Raw genomic sequence first — 21,651 nt, forward strand, 5'->3', positions numbered from 1 at the left:
GCATCCTTTATCCTGCTGGGAAAAACTCCCAGCCCATCACTGCTGTGTCCTGCTGCCAGGGTGGCCCCAGCGGCATCAGCAGGAGCATCAGCGTGAAGGGAAAGCGTGTCCTGTTGATTTTGAGGGGAACAAGATCCCTCCTTGCACTTGCACACTCAAATTGCCTCTTGGCTCACGCCGTGGCAAGGAGATACCTTGTGAAGTTTCAAATGACTCTTCTGTAAGAATAAATAAGGCAGGGATAATGAAGTAAAGTGCAGCTCTGGGAAGAAACCTCAGGGCCAATTAGACCTTACGATGCTTCTGTATCAGCAGCACCGAGGAAAGGTTGCGACTTGATTTTGACAGTGGTATTGAATTAATACTGTTGTTGTTTAATAATGTTTTCCTCTTTAGCAGATTTAGCCCTATGGTTAGTTTTCTGCATTGTTTCTCTCAAAGATCATTGATTTTCATGGGTACTGTTGGATGGCATCAATATCAAACAGAGTTAATTTTACTTAAATAGCATGCCTGCGAGTCTGCACTCCGCTAGCTGGAGAACATTTGGTGTTGATTGCTTGAATAGATAACGGTATGAAAGGTAGTGATATTTAAATATTTGAATGGGATATTATCTCTTAGTCTAGGAAAATCCCAAGGCTTTCTAAAGTCTTCATGCGTCTCCAAGTTTAATTGTTAGTGTGTTTAAGAAAAATATCATGTTCTGCCCATCAATATTGAACACAGGCATATTTCTGTGGAATTAAATATTACTTAGGCCTCTGTGTTAGCTTTTAGGTTCTTAGTGATTAAAACATTCATTTCGGTGACAAAAAGAGTTAATTTCAGATGAAATATTTTCCCTTGGCTTAATTCAAAGCACAGCCCCTTTGCCTGACCCCTATTTTCATAACACGGTAATTTTATCCTGTGTTGATTGTCTCATCTTTGAGAGGTGATATTGCACTTATAAATCACTTTCTAAAATACCTAAAGAAACAAGAATAGTGGGATTTATTAAGCAGCTTCTGTACGTCTGAAATAATTTATTTTGGAGTAGTCCTTGGGAAATGTTCTCTTTCTTACTCCATGGTACTGTTTTACAAATGCAGCATGGTGACAATAAATCAGGACTGAGCCAGAGAAGATAAGAAGGGGGCTTAGTGGGCTGTAAACGTAGAATAGAGAGATTAAGATTTGTTTGCCCCTTACCACAAAAATAAAAAATCCAGTGAACCCTGAATTTTCCAGCCGATAGCGGATTGAAACTGTTTCGTTTCCAGCGGAAACCCGTGGAGCTGTAATACATCTTCAGAGGTCCCAGCAGCAGAGGAAGCAGATCAGGGAGCGAACCGCCTTGCAATTTTAGCTCCAAATTGTATCCTGCCTTACCCCCCGTTAAAGCCTTTTTTCCATGCCATCAGACTTCTCCCACTGAAAGGTAACACCTTCTAGCCCCTCCCCACCCCCTTTTTTTTTTTCTGGATACCCAAATTGAGTCTCCCCTTACTCCACCTCCAGCCCATGGCAGCCTCATTCATCCCATAGGAACTCCCGTTAGTGGTAATGGGAGCAGCGCATGCAGGTAACACAATAAAATCCCGGAGTCAGAGCAGATTTTTAAACTCGGATGGTTAATACCTCGTGCCCAGCACGCTGCAGCCCACTCGGCGCTGGCCCCGTGATGCCAGCCTGCTCCAGGCATCGCTGCACCCCTGCACCCAGCCACCTTCGGGTGGGAGTCTGCAGCAAGGAGCCTCCAGATCAGCAAAGGGGCTTGTTTGCTAACGCTTCCAAACAGAGAGGCCGTATCGCCGCACGGGTAGTGACGGGAAGCCAGTCTGGGAGCGAGCCTCGCCTGAGCGCCACGGAGGCGTGTGGCGGTTTTGTCTTTGTTCCAGGACCGACATCGCTCATGCAAATGCTGGAGCCGGGAGCCTGGCTCCTTGCTGCTGCTCTTCGCTGTAGTTCGGACCTGGTTTTGCATAGGCAGCTATTTCCTGCGTTGGCTGCCGTGTCTCTTGGTTTGAATACAGTGACAAATGACAAGCAATTCAAGGTAAAGTGTTTAGACATTGGTCAGACTTTTCCCTAAAAAAGTCTTTTTTTAAGACTTGGCATTTTTTTAAGGCATCATCGTGACAAAATCTTGAGCTGCTGAAAAGACGTGAGCTAGGAGTAGCACTGGGGATTCATTCGTATTTTCCTCTGCAGTTCAGAAGTGAATAAGGAAAATACAGGTGCGGGTTGCTGTCCCCTTTGGCCTGTCTCTTGTCCTGGGATGTCCCAACATCATCCTTAGATTGAATTAAGCCTCCCAGTGCCTCTGCAAGGGAGGAGGCTGCTGCTCCCATTGTGCAGATGAATATCAAGTCAAAGTGAGTTTAAATCAGCGCAGAAATTCCCATGGCAGGGTGAGAGCTGGAGAGGGAAGGTGGATTTTGGTGCAAGCTAGACCCTGTACCTGGCTCCAGCCCGTCCATGGGGTGTCAGGAGCTGGAGCCCCTTGTTCTAGCAAAGCAGCTGTACCCTGCTGGGGAAGAACCAAGGCCACCATCACCTCTGCCTTTCCTTATACCTTCAGCAGCAACAGCCAGAGCATCCTCCACGCCACCAGCCTCCGCACACTTCACTCTGCCCCATGGACCAGTCTACATTTATGTAACACAGTTCTTCACTGCTGTTTCTGTCACTTTATCTCCTTTTTTTGTTTTACCACCACCAGTTTTTAGAAGTTAGGGAGTTTTCAGACACTGAAGGTAGGATGCAGGAACCTGATGGGGAGAGGAGCAGGGATGGATGGGCAAGAGTAGACAAAGAGATGGCAGAGGAGGTGATGTTCGGGGGAGCAGGGAGGCTGGGGTGGAGGCAGGACTGGCTCGTTTGGGGAAGGTATGATATTTTTTGTGTTGGTGGCAAGAAACAAACAGGAAATTCTTAATACAGCGGATATTGTTTTTCTACTGTCCTCTCTTTTGCTATGGGAAAAGAGGAGGGAAAGAGGAGGAATGGCAAGAGGGAAAGAAAATGAGAGAGATGTGATTGTCATTGAGAAATGAGAATGTTTAAGAGAAATTAATCAGAGAAGAAAAAGGATGTTTTCCTTGGAAAGAGTATGACTTTGCTCACTGTGAACATCCCAGCAGTGTTACAGCGTGGATAAGTAGCTGCTGAACCCTCTGGGGATCCGCAGGGAGACCTGCTGGGCTGGGACCGCACCAGGGCTGGGACCAGGGGGCTGCGGGGATGTGGGGGAAAACAGGGGAGGGGGCAGGGAGACGTTGGGAATCGGGGCAGCAATTGCTGGCGAGGTGGGGTGCCCACTGGGTTAAGGAGCTGCTGTGAATAAATGAGATCTCAGAAGGGATTTGGCAGAACGTATTTGACAGAGACAAAGGGCGATCAAGGTCAGAGCCCAAGAATTTCTACGCAGTGCAAACATATTTCCATAAATATTAGATAGGAGCTGAGTAGGCTGGGGGTATCTCTGCTTATTGGGTAGGACAGAGCCTGGTGCTGGGGTGGTGGGAGCTGGGAGCCCCTGGCCGGGGGGACAGCACTGCCCCGAGCCCACCAGCACTGCCGGGAGCCCCGACACCATGTGCTGCTCCCAGCCTGGCCAAAGGACGTCGCCACGCTGGGGCACGCTGAAAAACCAGCCTGTTCTCCCATGGCGAGTGCTGTGGGGCTGCAGCCGCCCCGCTCCACTCCTGCTCCGCCGTGCCCGGGTGAAATCAGGGCAGAGCTGCACCTGTTCCGTGGGGGAAGCATCAGTTCGGATGTGTGGCAGCTGTTACGAGCAAACATTGGTTTTATAGCAGGTATATCGAGTTTGATTGGAAAGGCTGGCAACTATCTCGGTGTCTGCATCTTCCTGGTGCTTCTGACGGTGAGAGACCTTTGTGACTGTTTTAGAGGCACTAACATTTCCTTGAGCCCAGTGCGGTAACTTGTTTCTTCTCGCAGCAAGCTGGTGCAAGTGAAAAAAGGCTGTGGTCGCAGCCTGGAAATTCTTCGTTTCAGTTTGTTGGGTGGAAGCAGATGATCTGAAAAATGTTAAAACCCTTCAGTGGAAAAAAGCACATTCATGGTGTACAAATACCAAATTCCAAGTTACTTGTGGAAGCCGTTCACATAGAGGGTAATGGGTAAATGGGGGTGAGCTGTGGCAGCAAGGATGAGAACAACCCTGAAATTCCTGGAAAGTCAGTTGGTTGACTTTGCAGCCTGAATAGCTGTTTCCCGATGCTTTGCTGTGGAACAGAGAGCAAACAGCTCAGCAGCATCCCACCTGCTTCCCGCGTGGGAGGTGGAACGGAAAGGTAGCCCTTTCCCAGAGCTGGGGCTCGCATGCCTGGCTGTGGGGGGACGTGATCCCGGTAGGCAACGCAGCTTGTGTGTTGTTGGTAAATATTTCCGATACGTCAATATTCCAATCATCCTGAAGCACTGCCTGTTAAAAGAAGTTACTTGGGATAATCTATATCCCAATGCAATGTCCGTGCAGCAGCGCCCTTCAGAGCAAGTTCATGGTCCTTGGAAGAGCCTTAACAAATAAATAAATGAACAAGCAAGCAGGCAGGAGCCACGGCCGGGCACAGCTCAGCCAGCTCCGTCGGACCACAGGCTGCTGTGTGTCACCAGCAGCAGCAGCTCAGCAGGGTCCCCTGTGTTCCAGCCCTGGATAAGATTGCTCTGGCAATTTTGTGTTGCGTGCTTTAGATTTTGACTAATTTGGCTTTCTGCTTATTAATGGTTCAGTATTTAAAAACTAAACTCCTGAACATGAGCCCTCAGTGGAAAATAGTAATAATACAACCATACATGAAGGGTTCTTTGTATTAAACAGAGCCCTGTTTGCAATTCCCTGCTAGTGTTTTTCTCAGAGGCAATAAATGAAAGAAATATGTCTTTTTAAATTTTATAAAACTCAGAAAAATGGTTTTAAACAGCTTTTCTTCACCTCCTATAATTATTTATTTTCAAACAGTCCTTCAGGGTAATGTTCCGTTTTCTTATTTCACACTCCTTTTTCTCATAAATGAACCATCACTTCAATAAATCATTATGAAAACAGAGACTAACACAAACCCTGAAAGGTTGAAAGATTTATGTAACACATTTATGTTTTCCATTTTCTCATTCTGGTACTCCACTGCTAAAGCTAAGCTAATAAAAGCTGCTATTAATATTTCTTGTTGCCTAGCAACCGCAGAGAGGGAGTAATAGCTTTAGCTAGAAAAATAGATGACCGATAAGGAAAAATTCAATTCTTTTATTATCTCAAGGGAAAATGGGCTTTTACTGGAACATTATGATGTACGAGTGTGAAGTTGAATACAAAGGATATTTTTTCAGTTGTTTTTCTATTTTTAATGAACGTTATTTTACCTTCACAAACTCGTTTAAGGCATTTGCCCCACCTACTTGCGAGCTTAATTTAGCAACACCCACACATGCTTCTGGCTTTAAGTATCTGTTGGCATTTTCATTTGAAAGCCCCCTTCCCTCCCTGCCTCCCCCCGAGCTTTATCGCTTCGTCATAAGATTTCACTCCAGGTTGGAACCTGGGAGACAAGATTCCCAATCAAAGAGAAAATTGTTCTTGTATGTGTTTAAAAACATGCTCTCTGGGAGGAAGGGGCACGTATGGATAGTTACTTTCTGAAGTTTTCACTGTCATGTTTGGGGAGAGCGGGGATGCTGCTGCTCCTGCCCGTGCTCTCAAAGCGACTGCTGAGGCTGGTGATGCAGGTGCAGAGCTGGTGCCTGCAGGCATGTGGGTGCCCATGGGAATATGGGTCCTCTTCTGTGGGAGAGGTTCTCCCGGAGCTTCCCGGTCATCCTGAGCACCGGTACAAGCTCCCTGCAGAGCAGCAGCCTCTCTGCTCACAGAGCTGATGCTGATGTGTCTGAGCGGTCCCTGCCAGGCGTCGCTGGGAGAGAACTGAGGTGCTGGGAGTCACACTCGGGTCCCCGCTTGGCCAGTGCTCAAGCAGCAGCAGAGCTTACAGGGGCTGTGCATTGGAAGAAGGAACCTGAGGGACCGAGCTCCTACCGGTACGCTTGTGTGGTCGGTCCTTGAGTTCACCCATGGGTATCCCAGTTCTGAGATACGAGAAAGTCAGGTGTCATGATACACTTTTCACACGAGTGAGCTCTTGTGATAGCTGAGAAGCAAAGCGGATGTGGATTTTGCTTGGTAATGCAAGATTTACTCACCAAACGAGGGAAAGGAGGACAAGGTGTCACCTCGACCTGCCGGGTCTGGGATGGGGTGACTTTCACCTGCCAGGGTGGGGATCTTGCATGGAAACCTGCCTTTTTTCCCAAAAACCCCTCAGAGCTGCTGTCCTGCAGAACTGCTCCTCAGCAGCTCAGCTGGGCACGAGGGGATGCTGCCAGGTCTCAGGTGACCCCCAGCGAGGTGACACCCCAGCCTTCATCCAGAGCAGCCTCTCCAGGGGCAGAGGCAGTCCCAGCTCCCCTTTCCCACTGTCCATCCTCTATGGCTAATTAACAAATGAATTAACAAAGTAATTTGCTTTGCAATAACCCAAGTTGCTTTTTCCAGTGGTGTAAAACCCTGGTTTTGTGTCGTGCTGGGACGTCCCCTCCAGCATTCCCCCTGCCTGTGGCGGGCCGGTGCTGTGCAGGGAGGAGGTGAGGAGATGGGGAGCCACGCTGCTGATGCCGGAGCTTGTTGCACTCATAGGGCAATGGCCGACAGGTTGTTGAGAAGTGCCTTTCCAAAAGGCAGGTAGATACCCAACCTGGGAAGGGGGACGCTGCTCCTGTTCATGTCTTTGTGCATCTCCTCCTTGGTGCTTTCTAAAGTGGGGTTTCCCTTTGCAAACAGTCTCCTCCTAGCAGCCCAGATCCTCTGAGAAAAGAGGCTTGATTGCAGCCTTCAAACTTTGTGGAAGGATCTGGCTGGTGATCAGCACCTCTCAGGCCCAGTTTCCCTTTGGCATATCTCTACGGACATGGGCTCCGAGACCTGCGATACACACAAAGCGCTTGGTCTTTCCTGGGACATAGCAAAGGTCTTCCCAAGCTTTGCAGGCTTCTGCCAGCTGGTGCCGGGTTCTTGCCTGAGGGGATCCTGCCTCAATGTGACAAATCCCACCTGGGACCTCTCAAAGGATGAGTCACGTGGGATTACTGCATCCTTTAGGAGGTCTCACCCTTGGGAGATTTTCTGTGATATCCACCTATAAGTTACTTTTGCTCTATATTATTGCATGACTATAGTCATTATTATTGTTGTTGTTACTCTATATTATTGCATTGCTATTATTGTTGTTATTATCATTATTATTATGGTTACACACTGTTACAATTGTGATGTCATGTATATTATATATATCTGGGCAAGAGCCACACCTGCTTGACATGGTGCAAAACCTACAGGGAGGAGATACCCCTACTTTGGAGAGCTTACTACCTACAGAGGTGGCAGAAAAATAATATAGAGGTGCAAAGCAATTGCCAGAGGTGCACAGGCGATCTGCTGCCTGTAAAACACAGTGCTCTCATGCCGCGTGCCTTGTTCATCACACCACAGTCTAGATTTCTTCTTCCCCTTCCATCCTCCTACTTGCTGCAGCCACTGCTACATGCTCGCGTCCACCCTTTTCTTTCTGCCCCATAACAGGAGGATGTAGGAAAGTGCTAAAACGTGCTCATAGCTACGGCACCATCCCATGCCTGGCTGTAGAAGTGTCTCTCTTGTCTGTGTCTCTTTTGGTTTTGTGCTGCAAACTGGCTCCTTATCTCCCCCTACTCATCGCTTGGCCAGAAAGACAGCAGGTCCCATCCCAAGGTGGTGGGGGTTCCGTTAAGCAGCATCTCTGTGCCACATGGTCGTCCGGTTGTGTTGCACCTTTTAACTATTCCATAGAAATCCGTCCTCCTAATCTTTCCTCTCCTTGAGCTGGTCACTATCTTTCTGATAAGCTGGTGCCTCCAGGGTAGTCGCACTAGTTAGAGTCGCCTTATCAGCAATAAAATAACCGTGCCATAATGGTGGGGAGGGTGCACGCGTTATCCCCAGAACATAAGTCAAGTGAGACGGTCCCTCTTGTTTGCACTGTGCTGCGCGTTGCTGCCATTAAGCATTTGCGAAACAATTTGGTTTGCTTTTGTAGCAATTTAAAATACTACCAATTGCATTTAAGTCTGCATTTAAGCAAACTTCTTTGGAACAGTAATCAACACTATAAATACATGGTTTATGTAATGCCAATGAGGAGGCTCGTTGTGAACAGCATGTATGTATTAGTAGTGTAATTAAAATATCAATTACACCGTGTTGACGGTTTGCCAAATAAATGGGTTTTGTGCACAGTAAACTTAATCACTCCAAAGTCTACTCACAAGACCTGATGCAATCTCAATGCCAAACTAGTACAACATAAAAACAGCATTTGCTAAAGCACGGCTCCAGTATTACTTTGCGTAATGGGGCTGCACTCCATAGCTGGTATCATGTTCTGAAAATTATCTTTTAATGTACAATTTGTATTGCTGAGAAATGTCACTTACTTTGCAGAATGTCTCACCAGCATAAAACCTAAGATTTATTCCTGTCATTTTTTGTCTCCTATGCCATGTTGATAATAAGAAGTCTACTTTATGTGTGTAATGCTTATGTCAGTTTTGAAATTTGGGGTTTCATAAAAGACAGTAGTATAAATAAAACATGATATAAATTAAAAATATAGTGGAAAATAAAATCTGTGAATTATAGTAGCGGATAAGATGAATATGAAATGAAGGACGTTTTCAGAACAATATCAAACAACTGGAGTAAATATGTTGGAAGTACGGGGTGGATCTTTTTAAAGAACTGATTCTGATCTTAACATGCGTGTGTCTGTCGGATGCAGCCATGGGATGGATGCCTGTTACTCAGCTTAGGTTTAACCCTTTCGGTTTAGGTTGTGTACTTCTGCAGGATGACATTTTTTCTCCTTAGCAAACCCACCTGAACAGTTCTTCTGGCTGAGGCTAAAAGTGCATTTTGCCCACATCAAAAAAAAACCCTGCAAATGAGAATGTGCTTTGAAAAAGTGAACTAGAGATTTGGAGAAGAATTTGTTTGGAGTCTGGTATGTGGCTCTGGGGAAAGAGTGCCCCAGCATGCCCCCCATCTCCTTGTCGGGGATTTGTCACCTTGGCCCCAGGAGCAGGGGGGGTGCATCTATATGGGCTTTCTCCAGCTGCTTGGCCTCTGGCATTCTTGTGGGACCATCTCTGCCACCTTCTTACCTCTTGTCACAGTCTGTAAAAATGTAGGACATTATGCCAAAAGGTTGCAATTGAAAGGATAAAAAGATGGAACAGTCAGATAACAGCCAGAAAATGTTGAAATTACCCTTGCCCATGCAAATTTGTTTGGGGCATTGGAAAACATCTTGCCTTTAATTGCAGCATGAGATAAACTACATCACAGACTGTCTTTGCTTAAAGGTTGGTTGTCTTTGGCATGATGGTTTTAGGTCTGGTTTGGACGTCAGAGACCCCAGCCCCTTTGGGAACAGTAAGAAAAGGTAATGCTACTGTGTTGCCAGGGTCTCTGCTAACCAAGACCTGTGCTTGACCAGCAGCCTGGGCTCTGGTATCAGGACTGCAAAAAAGTTCATGCGAGAGCTGCAGTATCTTGCTGCTTCCATCACCTCCTACTGAATGCGCTCAGCTCTCTTGCAGCTCATCACCCAGATGAGCTTCCACCCTCCCCAAAATGCTGTCTTTGTGCCTTATTTTGTGCACATGAGTCAGTGGTGCAGGTTATCTGAGGTCTTACTTCTGTTTGGGTCACACACAGGAAAATACAATCATTTCCAGGCAGCAATAATCCCCAAGGCGCGTGTCTGCATCTTCTCTTTCATCCTGCTCACTGCCTGTCACTTCTGCCGGCACAGGGCTGTGAAACAAAGCTGAGCTTTCATTGACACCTGCCTGGACTGGCAGTAATGGTCTGATGTGGGGAAGGCGGTTTTGCCAAATAGATGGAGCTCCTTCCATCCCACTGGGCGCTTGCACCCTATATTCACCTCGTTTGCTGCCTTTTCTCTCTTGTGCTACCCTCCCCTCTTTGCAGTGTGTGCTTGTTTCCTTGGGAATAACGAGGAGATGTGGCTGTGGGTCTGTGCCATGTGGAAGAGCCTCTGGAAGACAAATGAAGGTTTCTAATTTGTGTCATAACCTCTGCCACACCGTCAAGTCTTCATGCTCCCATGTGTTTACACCCCACGTTGTAATACAACAGAAAGTCTTCTTTGAAGTGCTTCAAGCAGCTGTAAATAGAATAATTTTTTGCCAGTTTTAACCAGCAGCGCCTCTGATGCAGGAAAAACTGTGTGCTGTCAATTATCCCACTAAAGTAGCATATCTGGCAAGTCTTTGCCATCCATCTTGCACGTTTTGATCAATGTTGCAGCCCATCTTTAATTGCCCTTATCCCTTAGATCAATCATATTTATCTCTTCGCTGTCATTTGCCTCCTCTTTGCATGTTACCAGGTTGCATTAACCTGCTCCAGCAATTACTCATCGCCCCACATTTTCCTTGCCGACAAGGAGAGTCTGTGCAACTTTGAGGCTTGTTTCCAATCAACACACACGCTGCGTTCCATGGCTTGCTTTCGGTTGCCTTTCCAGAAGTTTCCTGCCCAAATGGCCCGGTGGTGGCTGGTTTTGGAGGCAGAGGCAGTCGGACCCCCAGCAGCTCAGTTGCAGCCAGCACACGCCCGGGGCGGGAGAGCACAAAAGGATGGAAATTTCCATGGCTTTTGTTTCAGCTGTAGAAGTTATGATGACTATTCGCTGCTGTAGGTGTGTGCACGTTGAGTAAGTCTTTTTTTATTATTTAAATGGGAGCCATTTTTGGAGGCAAATAACAGAAAGCGCTTACAATAAAAATAATAGGCTGTAAGAGGCTTTGTTATGCAATGAGGAGATCAAAGAGCTACGTCAGCCATTCGGCTGATCACTCAGAGCGAAGGGAGAAACCGCTTCTAATTGGTAGGTAAGATTTCCTGGGCTGGTAAATATAAATGGTAATCCTGGTCTTTTTAGGGGAGATTTCTCCTGCCCGTGGACTCAGTGGGGTTTGCTGTTAGTGTGAATGACAGCGGAGAGCAGGAGAGAATATAAACATGGATCTGGAGTCAGATTGCCCTTTCTTCACCGAATACCCCAGATCTCTTCCTGCATTTCTCTGGTGGGGTAGGTGTGGGTCTGGTAGGTCCAGCTGCCAAATTCAGACCCCCGCAGAAGAGCAGAAGTGTTGACCCTGTGAAGCACACCCTGCAACACGCAGCTCCCAGCAGCCCTCCCTTCTGCCCTGGTGGCACAGGCTGCCACGCGTTACATCCCCAGAGCCCAGGAAAACCAAAGTTACCATTTAAATGAAGAATGCTGCTTGAGTCCTGCCTCTGTGAAGAGGTGTGGGATGCAATGTCAGGAGAAATTATAATGATTGCTACAGATGCAGCTTGTCACAGAAAGAGAAAAATGTTTCTGTATCTGATGCATGGCAGCGAGCCAGTTGGTAATGCTATATGTCCAAGTGTTTCACTTCGCCTCTGCTGGCTGGAAAGCATTCCTTAATGCTCCGCATGGCTGTTATATTTGTCTCCCAGCTCTGCAGAATCCCATTAGGAACCTTCCGTTTACACCATAGAAATTGTTTGGTCTCTCTGAACTGCCACGCAAGGCAGGGAGAAGTGTATTGCTGCAATTCTTCAACATCCGTAGAAATTGCCAGCGTTATACTTCTCACTTACCTCTCTTGCAGTGGGCATTTCTCATTACAGATCAAGATGTCCTGTAACTGCAGGAGGCAGCTGTGAGACACCGTGGTGCTGTTGGGGGGAGCAGGATCTGCTCCCTTCCCCTCCAGGCACCAGCAGCGCAGCACCTGGGGCAAGCAGGCAAGACCCATGCCCGTGATGATTTGTGGGGATCTCTCAAGGGTTTTTTTGGTTGCCCTGGATGCTGTGTTGTTTATGCTTTGTTATTAACAATGCTGGATGTAGGCAGTGAGGAGTAAAATTTGAGGGTGACACAAAGAAATTGGATGTATTTGGGACAGGAAAAAGAGAATTCAGGAAGATTTAAACATAAGAGGGAAATGGACTGCAGGATCAATATGGCAGTTTGTTCAGCGTGGATACATGTTGAATTAATGCACGTGGAGGAGAAAAATATTCACAATTCATAAAGCTTGCAGTGCTCTGAATTAACTGCCAGAAAGCACATGGCTTGCTCCCCAAAAAACCCTGTGCAGGGACAAGGGCAGGAGAAATTCGTGGCAGAGGTTTGGAGATTTGTGTCCTGTGTACTGTACTGGTCAGCCTGTCTCAGGCAAGGAGAAGGGAAAAAAAAGAGGCTCAAAGAACAGAAACAGAAATTATCATGGGCCTGAAAAGCTCTTTACAGTGGCAGATACTACGTTTAAGAAGGAGGTGAATAAAATAATTGAAATTATAACAGTGCATAGAACAAATGAGAGAACAGCTAGATCAGGAGTGTTCCTTAACAGGAACACTTCATGGGAACTGAGATTTGGAAGTTCAGGGCAATAAAAGGGAATACTTTTTTCCACACAGGCCAAGATAAACTCTGTGACTCACTGAGAGTGAGGGTGAAAGTAAAAACACCAAAAAGATATTTTTAAAATGTTTATGGATGCACCAAAAACATGGGGAGTTGCTGCAGTAGATGTTAAAATGGATGATGGTGGAGAGGAGGAGGCAGTTCTTGCATGTAATAAATCCAAAGCTGATTTCTAACTGGCGTTAATCTGAAGCTGGGGAGCACCAGGTCCCATCTCATCTGTGTCGTGTCTCATTCAGGGGAAGGCAGAATTGGGCCGTGTCTGCTTTGAGCTCCTGGTGTTTACACCCACTGATGTCACCATAGACCTTTGCTAAAAAACAGTGGCTGAAGCAATCCTGACCCTGCTGCCCTTGCTACATGGCATCGCGAGCCGGACCTGGGTAGTTTCCCTCTGCATCCAAAGCCTGGATCCTCCTTACCTTGTCAGGGTAAGGATGGAGATCTGGGCACGTTCCCAAATTCAACCTCATGGCATTAATAACTCCTTATTACTTGAAACATTTGTGATTTATGTCATCAACATAATTTTCTCTAAGGCAAAGAGAACGTCCCATTGCTCTTTTCCAGATCGTACCGATGCCAGCCCGCTGGGATAGAGCAGCCTTTGCAAGCCATGTCTTTGAAAGTGCATTTTTTGTGTTCACCTGGTTTGCATGTGCAGAAATGGTCTCTGAAAGAGCAGAGCTCCAGTTGCTAATGCAGTGATGGTTTCATATTCTTAGTGCCAAACACCCATCTGCTGTTGCCAATCCACCTGCTTTATCGCAGAAGGTTTCTGCCCACTGCTGAAGACAACCCTGCACACAGCTCCAACTTTCTCGCTGGTTGTGCTTTTTCATGGTCCATTTCCAGTTCTATATCAGTTTTCTCTGTCTGTCCTAGAGACTCTCTGATTATTTCAGCCTGTGTTTTTTAGCAACAATCTACAGACAGTTGGCCATCTGGTTAGCTTTAATCTGAAGGAGGAGGCGGCATGCTTACCTGCAGGAAAATCACTTCCCTTTCAAGACGAGTCCTGTTCACTTTCATGTTCATGTTGAGCCGAACTGAGAACATCCAGTTCTGGCAAGAGAGGAAAAGACGTGAAAATGGGATAGCTAGGACACATGCTTTTCCCAGCTGTCCCCCACAAAACCCAAAGCTGATATCAGCAACTGAAGTTGAATTTTTGCTTCGATTTCCATGTCTTGGCAGGCGTGATGAGGTGGAAAGTACCTGCCTTCTCGCACAGCATGATGAGGCAGGCCACTGCTCAGCCTCCACAGCCAGCTGGCTTCGGTTTGGTTGGAAGTATTGGCTAAGTTCTCTCTTTTGGGAAATCTAATTAAAAAATTCCTTTTTAAGCTTAGATTTCATGATAGGATTTGTGGGTACCACAGCCTAGCTCCCCTTGCAACTGTCCCATAAGAACACAATTTTCTAATAACAAATCTGAGGCTACAATCAGGCCTCTCTGAGGAACGTAGGTCTGAAGGTCTGTGGGAAATGCCCAGAAGTAAAGCCCACCGTGGAGCTCAGAGATGATCTGGTCACTGAGCAGGTATTTGCTGGAGACAAAATTGTCTTCGTGGCCCTGGAAGTGACTGCAGGGCTCTCGCTGGGGGGTCTTACCACCAGGCAGCTCTAACTGAAGAAGCAGTTTTATTTTAATGCATCCATGCTGCAGATGGAAGGCCAGAAGGATCTGCACTTATGGGTCCTTTTATTGCCTCCATCCTCACTGAGAGCACCCAGCACTTTTTGCTCTGCTTTGTCCTCCTGGGGGGGTCATTGCTTCTTCAGCGGCTGCCCATTGCTGGCAGAACTTCAGCCCTGCTGTGGTGGCTGGTAGATGCGCCCTACAGCATCTATGGAGCGTCTAAGCAAGAGTTGCCCAAAGATTTAAATCCAAACAGTCAATGCCAAGACAGAAAGAAAAAGGGTTTTTAATCCTTCCATAAAAGCAAATACTGAACTAGGGGAGTCCTGGTAGTGCTAGGGACCCATACAAAATGTGTCAGGGCATTTGCAAGGCAGATTAGAGATCCCTGTCTCGCCCAGGGTACGGCTGATTTTGAACATTCTTCTTTTATAATTCAGCATCCGTGGCTCTGCCATGCTGTTTTACAAGGCAGAAATACAATTCCTGAAGGGATGGAAGCCGAGGTTCAGCACCAAGTAGTATGCCCTGATGAAGGTATTGTACTAATGCCAAGTGGAAGAGCAATACCGCTGCTGATTTATGGGATGTGAGCATGTGTGGCTAAGCAGCGTGGGTCTGTAAACGTTTCCTCTGCTAGCCCAGCGGATATTCATTTTGCTGTAAAGATTTGTTAACAGTAAGCTGGTTGTGGAAGGGACTCTCCTGTGCAATAGCACAGCGCCCAGCAAGCAGGACTTCTAAAAGTAGTTTTTCTCTGGCTTCTCACAGCCACAGAGCATTGATGAAATGTGACCTGACAGAGCTTCCCTGATGTACATTTTCAAAGAATTTGTGGGGAAAACCCCTGAATCTGCTAGGATCACACAGAGCTGCATTTGCAAGCTCCTTGCATGAGTGTGTATGTGCATGTCTGTACACATGACTGGTGTGCAATAACTTCAGGTCTGCACAGGAAAACTTTTGTCTGTGGCAGTCCTGCCTTTTTATTTTATGCTTTGGGTCTTACGCCTCAAAAATCCAGGACTCAATTGAGGGCCTGCTGAAAATTTTGATTTCCTGATCCATAATGGTTGATTGGAGCTGGAATTCTCCTGAGTGACAGTTTGCTTCATTCCCTTTTGCTTTGCTTTCTCACTGAAGTAGAAAAGTCATATACAGTACAATGAATTTAGTGCAGTCAGCAGCAATTCAGCCATGCTGATTTATTTGAGCCATTCACCGAGAAGTACCGCACTTCTCTGGAAGTGCTAGTGGCCGTGAATTTCATGTTGATTTTTACTGTTGCCCATGAATGGTCAAAGGTTTTGGTTATTACAAGCAGACTTTTTGCTGTCGTGTCCCCTGGGTGATGCTGAACTCTGTTATTCAGCTGTCCTTGGAGGTCGCGTGCGTGGAAGTGGAGCTGGCTCTCCAGCCAGGAGGAGCTGGCAGGAGCTGGGAGTGGGGTTCTTGCAATAATTTTAAACCATGTTCCATTGTATTTACATTTTTGCAGTGTTTGTGGTGTGTGTGGGAAGTTGGCCATATGATTACAATAAATAGGTGTGAGGAAGCGGCCAGTAACAATTTTAACACCCAATCAATCACTTGGCACACTCTTGATGCCGTGTACATCATGAATAATAACTGGACTTCAGTTATAGCTGACATTGAGGGTTCGCTGGGGAAAAATTAGATGAATGACTACAATTATGGCTGTAGCAAGATGGCTCCTTTGTAGTACATAATCTACAGTAATTTAAAAACCATGGATCATTAAAATCAATACATATTACAACCAGACCTCAGGAGCTTGATTCTCCCTTACACAAAGACGTGTCAGTCTTGTCAAGAGCTGAGAGCCAAAGTTATGGAAAACATCATTAGCTCAAGGAATGCTGGGTTTACTGTTTCCTCCAAGGAACCTTTTCCTAGGTCATTTCTTCCCTGTATGTATCACTGCAACATCTGAACAGCCTAACATGGGCCAGACTGAAGGCACCTGATCATAGTACAAAGGTGACTTCTTCAAAACGCGAAAGACTAAGAACGTGGAGACAGGAAAAGAAGGAGAAGTCCCCTGCCCCGAGGGAGATTGGGCCAGAGGCACTGGGTACAGACAGTGCCCTTCTTGCTGGAGGGTCTGACGGTTTTGAAAAGTCTTTAAGAGACAGCAGCTTACAGAGTCCTTAGAAAAAAAAGTTTTGCAGCCAAAGCCAAGAATGAGAGTGCCAAGTCCAGGGCACTGGCAGGGTTAGTCAGGAGTATAAAAAATAATAGGCTTTGAGCCTGGCCATTTTGTTAAAAGCATTGCAAAGGTTGAAAATGCCTACATTAACAAACCAGCTTTGTGGAGTGATACCCAGAGTGGGAGTCACTTATCAGGCCTCAATTGGTGACACGGGTTTCTTTGAGAGTGAAGAAGCTCTTCTGGAGTGTGATTCATTGGACCTGCCTCAGATACCTGCCCTGGGATGAGGCGCATGTCTCTGCAGGGATTCAAGGAGGGCTGGACACCCAGCTCGGACGCATCAGTTCACATTCCGGTGCCTGTGTTTGCACAGATGTTAATTTTTCCAGCTATTCAGCAGAAAGGAGCAGTTGCATGTTGAAAGTGAAGGTTAATGAAAAAATTCACATTCTGTCTTTGTAACACACTGAAGAGACATGAATAGACATGAAGATGACAAGGAGCAGCTAAAGTTAGGAGTGAGATGCTGTTGTGGGTAACCAGTCTTGGTCCCAGGTGGGCAGGCACTGACGGCGCGGGATGAGCAGAGGCGGAGATGCAGGAGGGAAGGGGCTGGGGGAGCAGGGGGTAGCTGTGGTTGGCAGCCTCTGCACCTGGTATGTGAGAAAGGAAAGGGCAGCATTCCTGCTGGTGTCGCAGGACGGGGTTCAGGCTGAACAGTGTAAAGTGGCAGTTTCCAGTTTGTGTGACTGCAGACTGGGGGGCTGGGTGAGCCATGGCACAGTTGGTAGGAACTCAGCCAACTCCCCCCCTTCCCAGAGAGGCAGAATGGGCCCTGGATCTGGGAGCATAAAGGAAAGCGTGTCTGAATCATGCATTGACATCACCAGGAGCGCTGCAGCTCTCCGACTCACGTCAGAGCGGAATTGATATGGTTACAGGAGACTGTGTGGCTTTTAGTATTCTGGGAGAGCTGCTACAGTGGCAGAGAAAATTATTCATGCATCAGAAAAAAGAAAGGCATTAGCAGTACAAAGTGTCATGATTGTCTCTGTTCTACCGCAAGGTTGAAACGAAATGCCAGCTGTGGTACATGAGAAACAGCTTGAAGAAACACCAACAAAAATGCACTGATTATTCTTGAAAGACCCTTGCAATTCAAGCCAAGGTATCACTTACTAATTTATGGAGAAGTACAACAGGTGCACAGCCCTCGGCTGACTCACAGGTGGCTCAGCTGGAACAAGAGGCATCGCAGCAGCAGCACGTCCCAGTCATATGCTGTATGTCAGTGGAAATAAAGGTTGAGGTGAACGGAGGAGCTGACAATGACAAAGCCATAATTAAGAGATGACAAACCAGCTTTTTGTGCTAGGGAGGGGGGAGTGGGAAAAAGGAATACAAAGTTCACAGAGGAGGCAGTGGTTCCTGCCGTGCGCACAGGGGGATGGAGGAGGGAATAATCTTCCCTGTGAGGAATCAAATTCAGGTAACAACAAGCAAATGCTACGCTGAATGTTGAGTCCTGTGGTGGAAGCATATCATTAAAAAAGAAGCAGATAGAAAATTACCCTAATGCCTAAAATCATTTACCAGAATCTTTTCAGTGTTGAGTGTTAGGTTTGACAAGGTGAGTGCTGCCAGTGAAACCATGGGTGGTTGGCAGTAGTCCACCATCTCCACTGGTAGAAAAAAGTACAAATGTATATAAGATACTTGTAGATGCCTGCTGGAGGTACTGTGAATGCCTTCCAGGGTTATGAAAATCTAAATAGATTGCTATAGAAGCAGATACCGAAGTTACTTTCCTTGAAACTGGGTCTAAAATCCTTCGAATGACCCCAAGCCAACTGAAATGTGTGGAAACAGTAATAGCTTTATAATAAAGTTGTTTCATTAGACTTCTGCATTTTTGAAGTTGTTCACTTAGCTGATCCATTTGTAATTAGTGTTTAAACACTTTGTGAATATTCATTAACTTCACCACTCCTCCTCACTGAGGAACATCCCTCTTGGTACCCAGGAGGAGACGAGGGGTCAAGGCACTTACCGGGGACATCTCAGAAGTGAGCTGCAAGCCGATGGGGGACCTCAGCCCAGCTCTCCCCACTGTGTTACACTCACCTCGGGGCATGAGAGCCTCAGGGCAGCTCGTGGTCACACCAGCAATCAGCAAAATCTCCTGCTGGGATAAACTGCTTGGCCTTTGGTCTTTTCGTTCATCCACTTGCTAATAAGATTACCCCATGCAACAGAGGGACAGTGATATTATCCCCTGAGTGAGCAAGGGGGCTGTCGTGTACATGAGAATGTGCTGGCCGGGTGTTTGCTCAAAAAAAAAAAAAAAAAAAAAAAAAAAAATCCTTATTTCTCTGGAAACAAAGCGATGATTGCAGAAGCTGATATCTTTCACCCAGCAACGCCGATCTGTGCAGGTGGAAGTCAGCGCACACAGGGTGCATTTGGGTACTGGGGATTTCCCTGAGTCTTACCGCATTGCTGGGAATACTTGGCAGCTCTGCATGATGCTGAATCTCTGATACCTTCGGTCTCACATCACCAACCCTGTTTGCAAGGATGGCAGTTGCGGGGAAAATACTTTTAATTTCTAAACTAAACCAATTATGTGGTGCTGCTGAAAAGCCGCAGATGCAGAGTCCTACAATGTTGTTTTTACAGTCTCTTGTCAGCGCAGGACCTTGCTTTTAAGCGAAAAAGTTCAGTCTTAAAATAGAAAACCACACTGAATTATACAGCCACTTGATAATTATTTTTTAGTACTGCTGCTAAAAATGCCCCATTAAAAGGCTATAAGTCACTGCAGAGTGCCGTCAGGCTACCACACACGGGGATTTTATGTCCAGCTGCATTTTATTTCCCAATTCTGGCAGGCCAGTCTTCAGACCAGAGGGTGAATATTTACATCTCTCTCTATGTTTCCATCTTCTGCGTGGTGGGAGCAGAGCACGGCACGGGGGCGGCTGGGCTGGCAGCTCCGCCGTGCTGCCTGGGGGCTGCGGGGTACCAGGTGGAGCATTGCGGGGGCACCCCGTGGGGGCACCCCGCAATTTGCCTGGGGCAGTTTGGAAAGCTGCAGTGCCAAAGCCACAACATGGGTAGATGTGCCAGGCTTTGAAAGCGTGCCAGTCCGTGTGTTCAGAGGCAAACAGGAGGGAAAGGATATCCGCCTGATATTAATTATGACTTTTGAAGCTTTGCCTAATTACGTTGTCTCTCTTAAGACGACGACACAAATATTTATGAGTGGGACTTTTTATTCTCATTGTAATCAGTGACATAAATAGGTAACACCTTTATAAAGAGTTAATAAAAATGTGTCAACACAAGCTTGAGCACAAACTATCGAGCAGTGTGCAGTAAAACATTCCAGTGTTTATTGTATTAATTGAATATTCATGAGATGCCAATTTAAATTACAGTTCACAACTGTTGCTGTGTCTAATGAATAATTTAAACAAGTGTGGCCAAAGAGATTTCAACGCTGCATTAGCAAACTGCAAGGGATTAAGCAACAGAGAATTTATAATTAGCTTTGTATATCCTATAATAAATTCATTGGAAAGATGGTTTTAATTATCCCACATGTTAATTCAGTATTCAGTGCATTAATTTTCGATTGAAAAGTAACCCTTTCTTCCCAGATAATATATTTGTCTCTTCTTCGTCTTCGTCATCTCAGGAAGAGGAAGTTGAAGTGTGGAATAGCCTGATCTTTGCGAACCTTGTCCCTCATGACATCATTTGTATCTGCCCATCTTGGGTCTGCAGTAATTGCTTTTTTGTGTTTCCAGCTGGGGAAGCTGAGACAAGTGAGATCAAATCCCTTCCTACAAGTCGAGATCCCAGGATCCTGCTGTAGCTTCTCCCAAGACTATCTGCTATAGCGCATCCTCTTTGATACACGTATGGCTACTTGGGAAATATTGTCTATTCCTGGAAAATCAGTCTGCCAAAGTGATAAAAGTTTTTGGCAGTAATCTTCTGTAAGCAGCATTAAGTTTTTGTTTAAAAAATGAAGATGCATGTAAATAACAGCCTAGACCCCAAAGTTCAAGCTGAGATGGCTGCATTTTTTTCTAGCAGAACAGGAATAGTTTTTCTCTGGTTGGGATGTTTATGTAGTGCTTTTATGTAGTGGGAGATGGGCCCTTTTGCTTACAGCGATGGAGGCTGCCCAGACCCCACCACTTGCCCCTCTGTGGGACGAGGAGGGCAGCAGCCCTGTGCCACGGCAAGCACAGGGGCAGGGGGCTGCGCTGTCAGCACAGCTTTATCCTCTGCGGCTGCCAGGGATAGAAAGGGGGTGCCCTCAGCACCCGGGAGAGCTGAGGTCCTCATCGGCTGTGAGCCCCCTGTGGAGATGCTCAGCCCTTGAGAGGGGTGAATTTTGTTTGTGATTTCCCCGCCACCCACTCCCCCTAACCTACCGCTGGTGCCGTGCCGTGTGGCTTTTAAGACCATTTGTGTGTACAGATGCAGCCATAGCTCTTGAAGAACCTGACTGCTTGTGCAGAAACTCACTGGACAGAAAAAAACCTGGGAAGTATTCCAGGGAACGCAAATCCTTACACCTACGTGAAGCCGCCCATGCTCAGAGCTTGACTGGGAAACTCAGAAGGTGTCTTTCGGTGCGCATCGGGGAGGAAAGCGCTTCCTTTCCAGGTGGTTTTGTTTAATTCCAGGTCAGCAGGTTAATGAGATCTCTGGGAAATGTGATTTGATCTGGAATGTAAATATTCGCTTGGCATGTGTCCTTGATGTCTGATCAGATGGAAATGCAAATGCGGCGCCAAGCATGGCACACCATCCCAAATGTTTTGGTGACACAATGTGTAAGACAAAATAGTGATCACTTTTTTAAGGAGCCTAATTGAAATGTTTTCTGTTGCTTTTGAGTCCTGCCATATCTATCAAATCAACAGCTCGGCACTGAGGGTAGTGTGCCTGATACTGAGGTGGAAGCTCCTTTGGTCCCTTCGGAGCACCAAAAACCCAGGGCTGTCCCAGGAGCCGCGGCTCAGCAGAGGCACCGTCCAGGCTTCCCCTAAGACCTTAATTGCTGGTTTAGTGTCTCTGTCTTTTGGGTGACTGGATTATTTAGGTTGATAAATGGATAGCATCGCTGTAATGCAGTATGTTGTCGTTGACACTTATTGATTGAACCTCAAGACTCAATTGATCAAGCTCCCCAGTGCCAGCATGTAATCCCA

General features: G+C 46.6%; 1 protein-coding gene across 3 annotated transcripts in view; it reads left to right on the top strand.

The window, feature by feature from the left end:
- The window catches only part of TOX2 (TOX high mobility group box family member 2), a 150,707-nt gene that overhangs the window by 89,072 nt on the left and 39,984 nt on the right, over nt 1-21,651 (top strand). The gene's annotated exons all lie outside the window — the stretch shown is intronic.

Source organism: Falco rusticolus, chromosome 10 (genome assembly GCF_015220075.1).
Source record: "Falco rusticolus isolate bFalRus1 chromosome 10, bFalRus1.pri, whole genome shotgun sequence".
Classification (NCBI taxonomy): Eukaryota; Metazoa; Chordata; class Aves; order Falconiformes; family Falconidae; genus Falco; species Falco rusticolus.